The sequence below is a fragment of the Centruroides sculpturatus genome, unplaced genomic scaffold (assembly GCF_000671375.1).
Source record: "Centruroides sculpturatus isolate CEXI.00-Female unplaced genomic scaffold, Cexi_2.0 scaffold375, whole genome shotgun sequence".
NCBI lineage: Eukaryota > Metazoa > Arthropoda > Arachnida > Scorpiones > Buthidae > Centruroides > Centruroides sculpturatus.
Genome location: NW_019384589.1, coordinates 512163 through 526820, shown reverse-complemented (window position 1 = coordinate 526820; position 14658 = coordinate 512163).

Sequence of the window (14658 nt, the reverse complement as noted above, 5' to 3'; positions counted from 1 at the left end):
TGTATCGAGGTTTGAGTGTAATAAATAGTAATTTGTAACAAAAGAAGATTTGTTTTCTCTTAAAATAAACATATCTGGAGCCATTTATTTTAATTTGAAAGGTGTTTATCTGATAATACAGCATTAACACTCGACTGTATGTTCTTGTATTTTGCATCGTCTTGATAAACTGAAGGAAAGATATACAGTAAATATTTATTGTACAGGATGGCCCATAAGTCAAGCAATCGAGGTTATTTGTAAAACATTAAAACAATTTAAGAATAATAATAATAATATGCAGAGGTTGCAAATTGAGATAGTTTGGTTAATCGACTTTTGGGCTACCTTATAGTAGTTAAAAATGACGTATGTAAGGTGTAATATCAACTGGTACATTTAATATTAATACTTTAAAATAATTTTTTTTTCTAAAAATTATAATTGTTAATATTAAAAGTATTCTTTAAAAGAAAGGTTATTAAATTTTAAATTATTTCACTTTAAGTAGATAAGATGGAGTGGATCTTCAGCTTGTATCTTGTATGGGTCTTCAAACAGGCAACAAGTACCTCGAGTGGATCTTCAGCGTGTATTTTGTATCGATCTTCAAACAGGCAACAAGTACCTCGAGTGGATCTTCAGCGTGTATTTTGTATGGATCTTCAAACAGGCAACAAGTACCTCGAGTGGATCTTCAGCGTGTATTTTGTATGGATCTTCAAACAGGCAACAAGTACCTCGAGTGGATCTTCAGCGTGTATTTTGTATGGATCTTCAAACAGGCAACAAGTACCTCGAGTGGATCTTCAGCGTGTATTTTGTATGNGCTCCTGCTTTATGATCTTTTACACCTTTACGCTCCTGCTTTATGATCTTTTACACCTTTACGCTCCTGCTTTATGATCTTTTACACCTTTACGCTCCTGCTTTATGATCTTTTACACCTTTACGCTCCTGCTTTATGATCTTTTACACCTTTACGCTCCTGCTTTATGATCTTTTACACCTTTACGCTCCTGCTTTATGATCTTTTACACCTTTACGCTCCTGCTTTATGATCTTTTACACCTTTACGCTCCTGCTTTATGATCTTTTACACCTTTACGCTCCTGCTTTATGATCTTTTACACCTTTACGCTCCTGCTTTATGATCTTTTACACCTTTACGCTCCTGCTTTATGATCTTTTACACCTTTACGCTCCTGCTTTATGATCTTTTACACCTTTACGCTCCTGCTTTATGATCTTTTACACCTTTACGCTCCTGCTTTATGATCTTTTACACCTTTACGCTCCTGCTTTATGATCTTTTACACCTTTACGCTCCTGCTTTATGATCTTTTACACCTTTACGCTCCTGCTTTATGATCTTTTACACCTTTACGCTCCTGCTTTATGATCTTTTACACCTTTACGCTCCTGCTTTATGATCTTTTACACCTTTACGCTCCTGCTTTATGATCTTTTACACCTTTACGCTCCTGCTTTATGATCTTTTACACCTTTACGCTCCTGCTTTATGATCTTTTACACCTTTACGCTCCTGCTTTATGATCTTTTACACCTTTACGCTCCTGCTTTATGATCTTTTACACCTTTACGCTCCTGCTTTATGATCTTTTACACCTTTACGCTCCTGCTTTATGATCTTTTACACCTTTACGCTCCTGCTTTATGATCTTTTACACCTTTACGCTCCTGCTTTATGATCTTTTACACCTTTACGCTCCTGCTTTATGATCTTTTACACCTTTACGCTCCTGCTTTATGATCTTTTACACCTTTACGCTCCTGCTTTATGATCTTTTACACCTTTACGCTCCTGCTTTATGATCTTTTACACCTTTACGCTCCTGCTTTATGATCTTTTACACCTTTACGCTCCTGCTTTATGATCTTTTACACCTTTACGCTCCTGCTTTATGATCTTTTACACCTTTACGCTCCTGCTTTATGATCTTTTACACCTTTACGCTCCTGCTTTATGATCTTTTACACCTTTACGCTCCTGCTTTATGATCTTTTACACCTTTACGCTCCTGCTTTATGATCTTTTACACCTTTACGCTCCTGCTTTATGATCTTTTGCACCTTTACATTTCGAACCTTTACTCTTTCACATTATGATCTTTTACACATTTACATTTCGAACCTTTTACACCTCCTCCCTATTTACAACTTTGATGCTAGAGCTTTATATGTATAAACTAGGTTTCCTGATGTCGAACGTAAGCTGTGTTTCAAAATTTTACGGTAGATTTAAAATCATATTTGGAACCATCTGTTATTGAAAACTATGTATCTATAGTTACACATTTATTGATAATAAGCTGTCTACGCTATACATGCGATAAAATTACATTAAACTGTCATTCTGTGAGCACCGGAAAGACCTTATACATGCCTATTTTAAATTTAGTAAGGCTTTCAGTTAGGAAAATGGCCCAACCTATACTAGACAGACAGGTAAGGAAACCTACCTGATCGTTCTCCCTGAGATTAGCAGAATAATGCGTTGACTGCTTCCATTCAAAATTTTTATTTTAAGAAACTATGTAGCGAACTTTGTTACCGTGACCTTTCACCTGTCAAAAAACTTATTATTTTTGACAGGTAAAATATTATTTATTAAATAAAGTAGGGACGTTATTAAGGCCCACCAAGAGTGGTGTCAAAACACTGTCCAAACTTAGTGGACCATAATGGGGTCATATACTTTAAGTGATGTTTGTGGTTTAAAAAAAAAATTATACAATTTTACAATTTATATTTATATAAACATTTTCGGTAAAGAAGAATGTTTGGCTTCTCATATAAAGTCAACATTACTAACGAAGTACGTAACTATTCTCACATTGCTGCATACGAAATATTGGACTTCGTGCCTTACCACTTAACAACCCCCATTGTGGGCTTGAATCACAGAGTTAGACACTTTCTCATTGACAGTTTTCACGTGTCTAACATCTATTTAGGTGTTAGGCACGTGAATAAAATCCGGAAAATTCCACGAGGCTAGCTAGTTTATGAGGTTCGAACTCGCGATAAACTACCAATTTTTAGTGGTGTTGTTTGTCACTCAGCCACTCATACAGCAGCTGTTACTTTAATTATATTTTACTTTTCTCTTCTATTTATAATTTAATGTAGCAGCTTCCAGTTCAGATTTCTTATATTTTACTTCCCTTCTGGACATTTTATGCACTTACATTTTCTTAGAAAATTGCTTAATGTGACTTACTTTCCCTTTAAAATTATACTATTCAGGCAAAGTGAAAGAATATTACTTTCACTTTTTTTTTGCACTTTTTAAAAAATATTAGGGTCTTCTTATGTACAGTAAAACCTGTGTAAACCGAAATTTTATGTACCAGTTTGGCATGTTTCCGTTTTAAACAGGTTTTTCTAGATCAATTTCAAATAATTATTTCCGTCAAGACAGGTTTTACTGTACATAAAGTTTTCCCCCTATAACACTGTTGATAATTCCGTTTTATATGAATTCCATGTTGTACAAGTCACTTAGATTTTACAAATACGTGTGCCGGGCTGTGAATGGCTCACGTATTTCTAAAATCTAAGTGACTCGTACAACATGGAATTCATATAAAACGGAATTATCAACAGTGTTATAGGGGGGGGTCGACTGTATTAAAGTTAATTTGCAATATGAGTGAGCTCGTTAGGAGGTTGATATGAGAAATAAATAGAGAAATTCTACAAATAATTAAATCGAGATGTAATTTAGAAAGGTGAAAATTAACTAAAAAGGATGTAAATGAATCGAAAGTATATTATAAAAGTGAGAAAGTGGAAGAAATCGATAACTTGGACAATATAAAAGGAGAGAGAAGTGAAGTGTTAATGCTTTCAGTTCAATATATTTGATAAAATACATGCTGAAACCTGATTTTATTATTATAAATTTCATATTTTAAAGTAATAAAATTAATAAAGTACTAAAAATTATGGACTACAACACATTATAAGGTTTAAAATGTAAGGAAACAAACGTAACATTGATTTTTACTTCTGTATTAAAGATTAAATTGCTTTTACTTTCGATGTCTGGAGGATAAAATAAATTGAACATCCGAAGCAGAAACTGCAAACGGAAATTTAGCAGTCAGAATACAATAGAATATGAAATGGTGACATTTTTAGACAAGCGGGATACATTTCCTTAAATAAAAATATTAGTTACAAAAGTCACCACTGTGGCACTTTTGGCACTGGAAAATACTATATTTGCATAACACATTAATACACAGAAGTGCAGAGATGATGGTTCATGTGGAGGTTTAAAATATGAAGGATAAACAGTGTCGCACTGCACGTGAGAAGCATTCTCACTTTCGTAATGTAAAGGTGTAAAAGGTTCGTGATGTAAAGGTGTGAAAGGTTCGTAATGTAAAGGTGTGAAAGGTTCGTAATGTAAAGGTGTGAAAGGTTCGTAATGTAAAGGTGTGAAAGGATCTTAATATAAAAGTTTAAAAGATTCGTGTGCCAAAATCGACGCCATCTTTCAAGATTGCCAAATTTACAGACGTGCTTGATAAGCTAGACTTTTTTAGTGTCCTCACTACCAAAAATCAACGGTTAACACCAGGCTCACTTTTGTTGCTTGCAGCGCTAAAAGTGCCATTGTGGCGTGATCTGTTACTAAATTTTGCAGAAATGTCTTTCGCGTGTCCTGAAATAACACAATAACAGATTTTGTTGCGTCTGGATTATGTAATTGTAATGAAATTGACAAAATTTCTGTTTGAAGCGTCCACAAATGTAATATTATTATAGAAAGATAAATTGTAATAGTGAACGGATAAAATCACTGGTTGTGGGTTCGCGCCTGATTAATGTGTTGATAAAGTGGAGTTTTCGAGTTTCGTTTACGTGTCTAATACGTAAACAAGGGGCGATCAGTTAATTCTTTGAATATATTTTTAATAGATTCATTATCTGACGTAATTAATAAATAGTTATTAATAATGTGAGGACCCGAACAGGGGTCGATTGAGAGGTCCGAATTATGGGTTCGATCGAAAATTAAGAGCTCCTTTTCAGTCGATAAGGAAACGGATTAGGTGTCTCGATTGAACAATGCAATTGTTTTTTTTTTTCGCGAATCTTTTAAACAATGGAAACGGTTAAATTCGAAGAAAACGCGACGAGAGAGAGGAATCATATTCAGTCGCACGGTGACCTCTCCCGCGCCCTTCATTAGGTTTCGAATTGTCACCAGGTGACTATGAGAGACCAATGGAGAGGCGACGACGGTTAAGAAATCTATAAAACCGTGCGACTCGAGGAAAAAAGGTTCCTGGTTCATAGCGCTCCTCTCCTGGAATTTTGTGCTCCTGTTATTCTACAGCAAAGGCTAGTTCGACGTCCCAGGCTTCGTTTTGGCTAGCCCGTCCCTTCAAGACCCGCCCAGGTGCTCCGAGTCATTGGAGATCATCGATGAGAGTTGTGCTGTGCGCCCCGGGGCCATCGCTCTCCGCTTCACTTACGCTGGACGAACCTAAACGACTATCTGGACATTTGGACTTTTATCTTTGGAAAGGATTCGTTTCCCACCTTTGAATAGGCATTACGCCTCGTTATAAGACATTGTAAGAAAATTTATATATTTAATAAACGGGTTAAAAATGGTAAACCTGTCTCAAAGAGTCATTCTGCGCCCACAAGACAGAACGAACCGCTCGGCTGTCGAACACCTCACCCCAAATCGGCTGACCTCACAATAAAATTTAATATAATTACCTCTGTTATTAGATTCAATAGATTCCCTATGCGCTCTAAATGCCAATTCTTGCTTTGATAAAAACATATAACATCTATTACTTTAAATATATCTATTAGCCGTAACTATCTCGTTATAATTTTCAATATTTATTTCATCCAAGATCACAAACATGTCGACTCAACTAATAAAGGAATTTGATGGTAAACTTGCCATGTGTTTTTGGAATAAAACACAATACTAGTGTTTACTACGCCACAATTGAAGTGTTTATATTTAACTTAGGCATTGGCCTTTCTCTTTTAATATTCTTTTCTTTATTATTATATGATCTTGAGCCAAAAATTTTTAAAAATAAATTCTCAATATCGCAATTACATTCTGAATCGCTAGCCACGATATAAGTGCTAAAATTTGAAATAAAATTATAAAAACTTACTTGGTGAAATACAATGTGTGGTGGATGTACATACCTGGTACAAAATACAGTCGACCCCCCTGTAACACGGATTCCAATAGTCCGGATTCCTATATGACAGCGAAAAAATTGCGACGGCATCCGTACAAACATGGTAAAAAACTCCTATAATTCGGTAAAACGTCATCGGGCAGCCGAACTACTTTCCGCCGTCTAGCGCCACGCTACAGAGAGTTTAGGCCGGTAAATTGAGTTTACTATCGTCTGTACAGTATGTAAATTAAATACCGTAAGTCTAATACAGCATTAATTTTATACATTTCTTATTCAACGGCCATATAAATTATTTATATTAATGATGTCTCCAAAGTTCAACGAAGTTTTCGCAGGAAAATAACTCATCAGAAATCGCGGCCGCGGTTTGGTGCGCTGCTCCGCGACGAAAACAAGCTTGAGCAATGGCGACGTCGAACGGTGCACACTCGGTAAGTAATCCTACAATTTTTTGTTTATAGCATAGTTTATACGGATAATTTCCAAAAAATTATACATGTTTTAAAAATGTCGAATCGAATTAGTCTAAAATCGATTAATTTTATGGAAGAAAACCTTTCAAACAGCCGTAGTCCGTAAACTACACACGTGTCGGGCTGTGATTGGCAAAGTCTCCTAAAACATCAATTTCATAAAAAACGGAACTTATCTACCGTGTTATAGGGGGGGTCGACTGTATTCTTCAATTGTATGAATACACTTTTAAAGAAAATTATAATTAAATATAGCTTTATAAATAAACGTACATAAAAATAATATAAAATCTTCTTTACTCTTTAAATCTTAACTACTTAGTTAAATAGCTCCCTAAGAGCGGAATCAGAGACGGTCCTGCTAGGTGTGCGGTGCGTGCGTGCACGCGGGCTGCCAAATCCCGAGGGTGCCGATACCGGTCAATGTCAAATTTCTCTTTTGTCGCATCACTAGTATATCTCAAAGGAAGCGACAGAGTTGTCGTAAATTTTAAACGTTTCTCACCATAGCCGTAAAAGTCTAAATATGTTAAATTTAAAAGTCATTTGTTTTCTAACTAGTTCGTTTTAGGACCGTGTGTCCACGGAAATTCCAAAATTTACAACTTTTCGGCCACTCTAGTTGAAGTAAAAAAATTTGTGTTTATATTACGTCTAATGTTACGAAGAAATCAGTCTCCACTGTACTCGGCTAGAGATTGGGTCGGTTATAATTTATATGTATTTATTTTTTTAGAAAATACAAGGGAAGCGGCGCATCCACCGCTTCCAATGACGGCACGCCACTGGTAAATTTTATATATTGTCTCAGAAAACGAAATGCAGTGTCACGGGAGGTGCAAGAGATGCAAGAGATAAAAGAGAAAGATGGATGTCAAAGATAGAAAAAAACAGATAAATCGGAATGAAAAATGGATTGAAATTGCTAGAAATAATCGGAAATAGATAAAAATGCAGAGAGTTTATTTGGTTTCGAGCATCTGAAGATATAAATGGAATTAGAAATTGAAGAAGGAATAAGAAATGAATTTATTTCTGAATATAAATGCAAAAAATCCAGCAATGAGTTGCTTAACTTTCACGGCGTCATATATTACGATATTCTATATAACCAAGTCCTAATATATGTAAAATATGTGCTAATGTTTTATGTAATTCAGTAAAGCCACACCTTTTTATTCAGTAAAGCCACACCACAAGTGAAAACTATAATTTTTAGAAAATATGTTTAAACACTATACAGAAATAATTATATACAATATTTATATACTGTTAAAGCTTTACGAGTTTCCTCTAACTGGTTTCAGAAACAATGGATTCCTCAGTTCCTAATTACTCCTTAATCCGGAGTGATTAGTCTCGAGTTATTTCCGTTGTAACACGCAGGTGTTGATGCTATCGCATGGTATACAAATGACTCGAGACTAATCATCTAAAATGGGAATAGTGTTTCAATATATTTGACTGCTATTACTGTGCGTTGTTATCGTAGACATCCCAGATGTTTGTTTCCTTTGCATTTTTCACAATACGTGCTATTTGTACTCTTTGTTTCCCTCTTATTTTTCGCAATACAGAATGATACGATTATTACTCTTTGTTTTCCTCATAGTTTTTACAATACAACACAAGTTTTTCGTGTAAAAAATACAACAATATACAGTAATTTATTTATAATTTTATCAGCTTTATTGAAATTAGTTAGTCTTTTCCATTAACCTCTAAACAACGTCCACCTTCGAACAATAAGCGTTTTTGTTTCCCCAGTAGCCGTTGTTCCCAGGTCTGACTGTATAGTAATGTAGAATCCTTTATGTTATAATATAACCTGTATATAATATACTGTTATAATATAACCTGTAATATACAAATTTATAATTTCATATGAAATTATTGTATTATACAATACAGACGTGGGAACAAACGGCCATTCTTCGATTTACCGTCATACTCGATTTAGTGCCAACATCAGCCAACAAACGATGGCATTATATCGAGATTTCTACTGTAATAAAACCTGTGTAAATCGGAATCACACGGTACCAAATTATTTTTCACGGTTTGATAGGTTTCCGTTTCGAGCAGGTTCCGTTTGTAACAGGTTCTACTGTAATCCATTTTTATAATTAGTCCTTTACAAATACATCTGCAACTGTATCTTGTAAAAATTATATTCATTCTCTTCTGCAATAAAAATTACGAATCATTGATTTCTGTTTGGAATTTCCTGAGGGAATTTGCAAAGAAAACTAAATAATGGAACTTTTAGTGTTACTATACATTTTATATACAAAGTCAACAGCGTAAGAAGAACAAGAGCAATCAATAAAATCTACAAAATATAAGAAAAACAGCAGAACATTCATTTATTCCGTTCAATAATATCCCGAAGTAACGACAACACAAATCTGATAAATAATATTAACCTGTATAAATCAACCATTGTTTGTTTACTTCCATTGTCTTAATTTAATTTAAATAAGTATTAATCCATTAAAACCTCTGAACAACGGCTACTAACAAAAGCATAAAGAATGGTCATTGTTCGGAGCCTGAACACTGGTCGTGGGTTCGAGCCTGATTAATGTGGTTGGCAGTATGGAGTTTCCGGATTTTCTTCCCATGTTATAAACTTAAAAACGTGCCAGTTTTCCACAGTGATATCCTTCTTACCTTGCCAGAACTTGTCCCTATTTAGGTTTATGGACACGTGAAGATAAGTCGAGAAACTTCCCTCAACCAGCACGTTTGTCAGGTGCGAACCCACGTCCAGTATACTGAGGATTTATCTACTAGGCATTCGTTGGAAAGCAGAAGAAAGAATACGTTTGAAAATGTATAAAAGTGCTTCTAAGAGGTATTCCCTTGGCACAACACCTATGTATTGTATTGTTGCGTCAAGCCACGAAACCAAATTTAAAAATTGAGGCACTGTTAATTGAGAGTAAGAAACCAAATTTAAAGCACCTCGGAGGCATTGTTACGTGAAAGAAGCTTGAGATGAAGCACTCCAAGATTTATTGATTAACGGAAAGAAATGTTTAATCACTAACATGATATAATATTTTTTTTTNGCGTGTATTTTGTATGGATCTTCAAAGGGGCAAGAAGTATTTCAATTAAATCTTCGACGAGTATCTTGTATGGATCTTCAAACAGGCAACAAGTACCTCGAGTGAATATTCAGCGTGTATCTTAAATGGATCTTCAAACAGGCAACAAGTACCCCGAATGGTTCTTCAACGTTTTTATTGTATGGATCTTCAGAGAGGCAACAAGTACCTCGACTGGATTTTCAAAGAGGCAACGTTCATCTCCAATGAATCTTCTTGACAAAAGAAGTGAAGACATTGTAATTAATGGAACAATTTGAGCACGTCGACGTATGGCAGTTGATGTGATAGTAATGACAGATATTGAAGCAAGTTTGTAACTCCTACTGTGTAGGATTGAAGAAGTTAACAATAGAAATGGTCTGAAAATAAACACGAATAAGACAATGATTATATCTGCTAATGAACAACAACAATACACTTCATACGAAATGTAACAGGCAGATAAGCTGCTTGGTACTTGTATGGTAGTAAGCTGTTTCCTAAATCACGAAATTGACACCCATTATAACATAAAATAATAACTGTCGTCACCACATAGGAACGAGTCGGTATTTTCTACGTCTTCCACTTGTAAAAATGACTTTTTTTTTTTTTAATCTTAAATCTAAATAAAAAAAACCCTACTACAAACTGCCTATTTTCGAAGTAAGCAAAACATTCTTCACCTGATATTACGTATTATTTTACTGTAAAGTACTTTTACATCTTCACAGATGTTTAGAATTTTCAGAATATTTCTATTGTTGTAGCGACAATCGATATAGAAGAAAGTACAATAATACAAGGGAATATCTTGTGAATGGTATATTGACAATCCCAGATGGCACATATGGAATTTCAGGTATCATTTTTCCAGAAAAATTGCTTTTCAACTTTTCTTTCGCTTCCAATAATATCGTACATTTATCTAAATTTGGCAATTGAGCCTTTTAATTTGGACAATTTGAGGTAATGTCTTAAATTTTATTCGAAGAGAAGTTGTTTTTCATTGTCTTCGTTAATAACTAGTGACGAAGACTACCAAAATTGCTGTAAATAATGTTAAATATTGTTTATTAAATATTAAATTAAGATGTATTCAATAATGTCTGAGTGGATGAAGTCATTAAACAATGGTCACGGGTTCGAACCCGACCAAGTGAGACAGACAGAAAGACAGGCGTGAAACTCAATTAAATACAGTATTTATAATTGAATCAATTAAGTATTAATAGTATATTTATATTATAAAATAAAGGAATAAGGAAAGGCAACACATGAATAATCTGTCAAAAGGAGGATGAGGATGCATTCCGGGTGAACTTTCTATGGAAAAAAACCAGCAAAACTCCACGTTAGTGAGGCACGAACCTTCGACCTACTAATTTGGCAATAGACACGGGAATAACACTACATTAGTGAGGCACGAACCCTCGTTCTATTGTTTTATCTATTGTGTCTGTGTAGATAACACAGTCGTGTTAAATGATATAAAGTAAATTTTGTAAATTTATAAATACAAAATTGTTTAGTTTAATGAATAAAACATGTATATAGCGAGTTCTTTGTCAGAGTTTAACCTCTGTAAGTAAAGATAATGTTGATTTATCTTCTTCCGGAAGAGGAAATGCACGCAACGTCACTTCCACTTCTACTTCCTCTATATAACTTCCCACATACAAATCTTTTAATTATTCACATTTAGTTTTATTTTAGTAAATGATTTGAATATTTTAAAATTGTTTTCCTTGAAAATTACGGTTATTATTATTATGATTAATTTTTATAAATGTTCGAATTTTCAAGTGTTATTTTCATTGTTTAAGTATCATTCTCGTGTTCTATTACATTTTATTATATATTATATTAACTTTAAATTACAACAGAGCCACAGATTGAATAAAGCAACTAAACACTGGCAGTTGGTCGAGGGGTTCTTTCCTTAAACAGATAAGAACCCACGACCAACTGCTAGTGTTTAGTGGCTGTATTCAATTGGCCATTGGTGAGTGTTTTCTTATAAGAAACTTTCCTCTAGTCACGCAAAAAATGTCTAAAAACTATGCTTGATAAACACGCTAATAAGGCACGAACCCGCGACCAACTATCAGTGTTTAGGGCCTGTATTCAATTAACCATTAGTGGTTATTTCTACAGGAAACAATCTCCTAATTACGTAATTTTTAGGGGTAATTTGTCTGCTATTTAGCTGTTATACAGGTAAAAATACACGAGTTTAGTAAGACGTGAGCCCGTTACCGACTCGGTCGTAGGTTCACACCTCGCTAACTCTGCTACTGTTAGAAAATTTGCATCAGATAATACTGTATTTGTATTATGAAATTTATTTGCTCTTATTTACGTGTTAGACATGGTAATAACATCCGAAATACGCCACATATTAAGCGAATTAGGTGAGGTGCGAACCCACGACCAACTCGTCTACCTTTTTAAAACTCGAATTAAGTAATTCTCTTAAGTGTTTAAGTTACAATATATATAATTGTTAATTGAAGAATTACATTTTAAAAGTAGAAATTAATTCTGCTTAACAGATTAACAAATTAGAAATTAAAATAAGAAGGATAATAGTTTTTTTTTAATGAAATTCTAGTAAAATTAGTATTAAATAATACAAGTAATTTCTGGTGCTGATGAACAAGATCTTAAAAAAAGTGTCGTGGGTTCTATTCACTCGAAAGCAATTAAGAATATAGAAATAACCATTAAGTAAATTGATGAGAAAAGTGGAAGTGTTTAAGAAATGGAAACAATAAGATTACCAACAATTAAGTTAAAATATTGTTAAAATTTTCAAGATTACCCTTTTTTACTCCAAACTTTATCAGCTCCAATAAAAAGAAAAAGGTTTCAGTTTAATTATTTTCAGAATTTTATTATTTAACGAATTTTTAAAGTTAATTTAATAACGAGATTTATGATTTATGTACACGTTTTTAATTTGAGAGATAAGTAACTGATGTATCTGTTTAGGTGTGTCTGGAAGTTAGTTTTATCAATGTGAAGAATGAAAATGTTTAATTATCTATGGAAAGAATTTGATGAATTTTTAATATGATTATGAGGTAATATAATGCATTATTAACCAGTCACATTTTTATATTAGATACACAACTTTTTTCTATTTTTACTCTATTTTGAACTTGTTACACCTATGCAATAATTATAACTTTTTACATTTAGGTTCACACATTATGAACTTTTGCACCTTTACATTTCGAACCTTTACGCTCCTGCTTTATGATCTTTTACACCTTTACGCTCCTGCTTTATGATCTTTTACACCTTTACGCTCTTGCTTTATGATCTTTTACACCATTACATTTCGAACCTTTACTCTTTCACATTATGATCTTTTACACATTTACATTTCGAACCTTTTACACCTCCTCCCTATTTACAACTTTGATGCTAGAGCTTTATATGTATAAACTAGGTTTCCTGATGTCGAACGTAAGCTGTGTTTCAAAATTTTACGGTAGATTTAAAATCATATTTGGAACCATCTGTTATTGAAAACTATGTATCTATAGTTACACATTCATTGATAATAAGCTGTCTACGCTATACATGCGATAAAATTACATTAAACTGTCATTCTGTGAGCACTGGAAAGACCTTATACATGCCTATTTTAAATTTAGTAAGGCTTTCAGTTAGGAAAATGGCCCAACCTATACTAGACAGACAGGTAAGGAAACCTACCTGATCGTTCTCCCTGAGATTAGCAGAATAATGCGTTGACTGCTTCCATTCAAAATTTTTATTTTAAGAAACTATGTAGCGAACTTTGTTACCGTGACCTTTCACCTGTCAAAAAACTTATTATTTTTGACAGGTAAAATATTATTTATTAAATAAAGTAGGGACGTTATTAAGGCCCACCAAGAGTGGTGTCAAAACACTGTCCAAACTTAGTGGACCATAATGGGGTCATATACTTTAAGTGATGTTTGTGGTTTAAAAAAAAAATTATACAATTTTACAATTTATATTTATATAAACATTTTCGGTAAAGAAGAATGTTTGGCTTCTCATATAAAGTCAACATTACTAACGAAGTACGTAACTATTCTCACATTGCTGCATACGAAATATTGGACTTCGTGCCTTACCACTTAACAACCCCCATTGTGGGCTTGAATCACAGAGTTAGACACTTTCTCATTGACAGTTTTCACGTGTCTAACATCTATTTAGGTGTTAGGCACGTGAATAAAATCCGGAAAATTCCACGAGGCTAGCTAGTTTATGAGGTTCGAACTCGCGATAAACTACCAATTTTTAGTGGTGTTGTTTGTCACTCAGTCACTCATACAGCAGCTGTTACTTTAATTATATTTTACTTTTCTCTTCTATTTATAATTTAATGTAGCAGCTTCCAGTTCAGATTTCTTATATTTTACTTCCCTTCTGGACATTTTATGCACTTACATTTTCTTAGAAAATTGCTTAATGTGACTTACTTTCCCTTTAAAATTATACTATTCAGGCAAAGTGAAAGAATATTACTTTCACTTTTTTTTTGCACTTTTTAAAAAATATTAGGGTCTTCTTATGTACAGTAAAACCTGTGTAAACCGAAATTTTATGTACCAGTTTGGCATGTTTCCGTTTTAAACAGGTTTTTCTAGATCAATTTCAAATAATTATTTCCGTCAAGACAGGTTTTACTGTACATAAAGTTTTCCCCCTATAACACTGTTGATAATTCCGTTTTATATGAATTCCATGTTGTACAAGTCACTTAGATTTTACAAATACGTGTGCCGGGCTGTGAATGGCTCACGTATTTCTAAAATCTAAGTGACTCGTACAACATGGAATTCATATAAAACGGAATTATCAACAGTGTTATAGGGGGGGTCGACT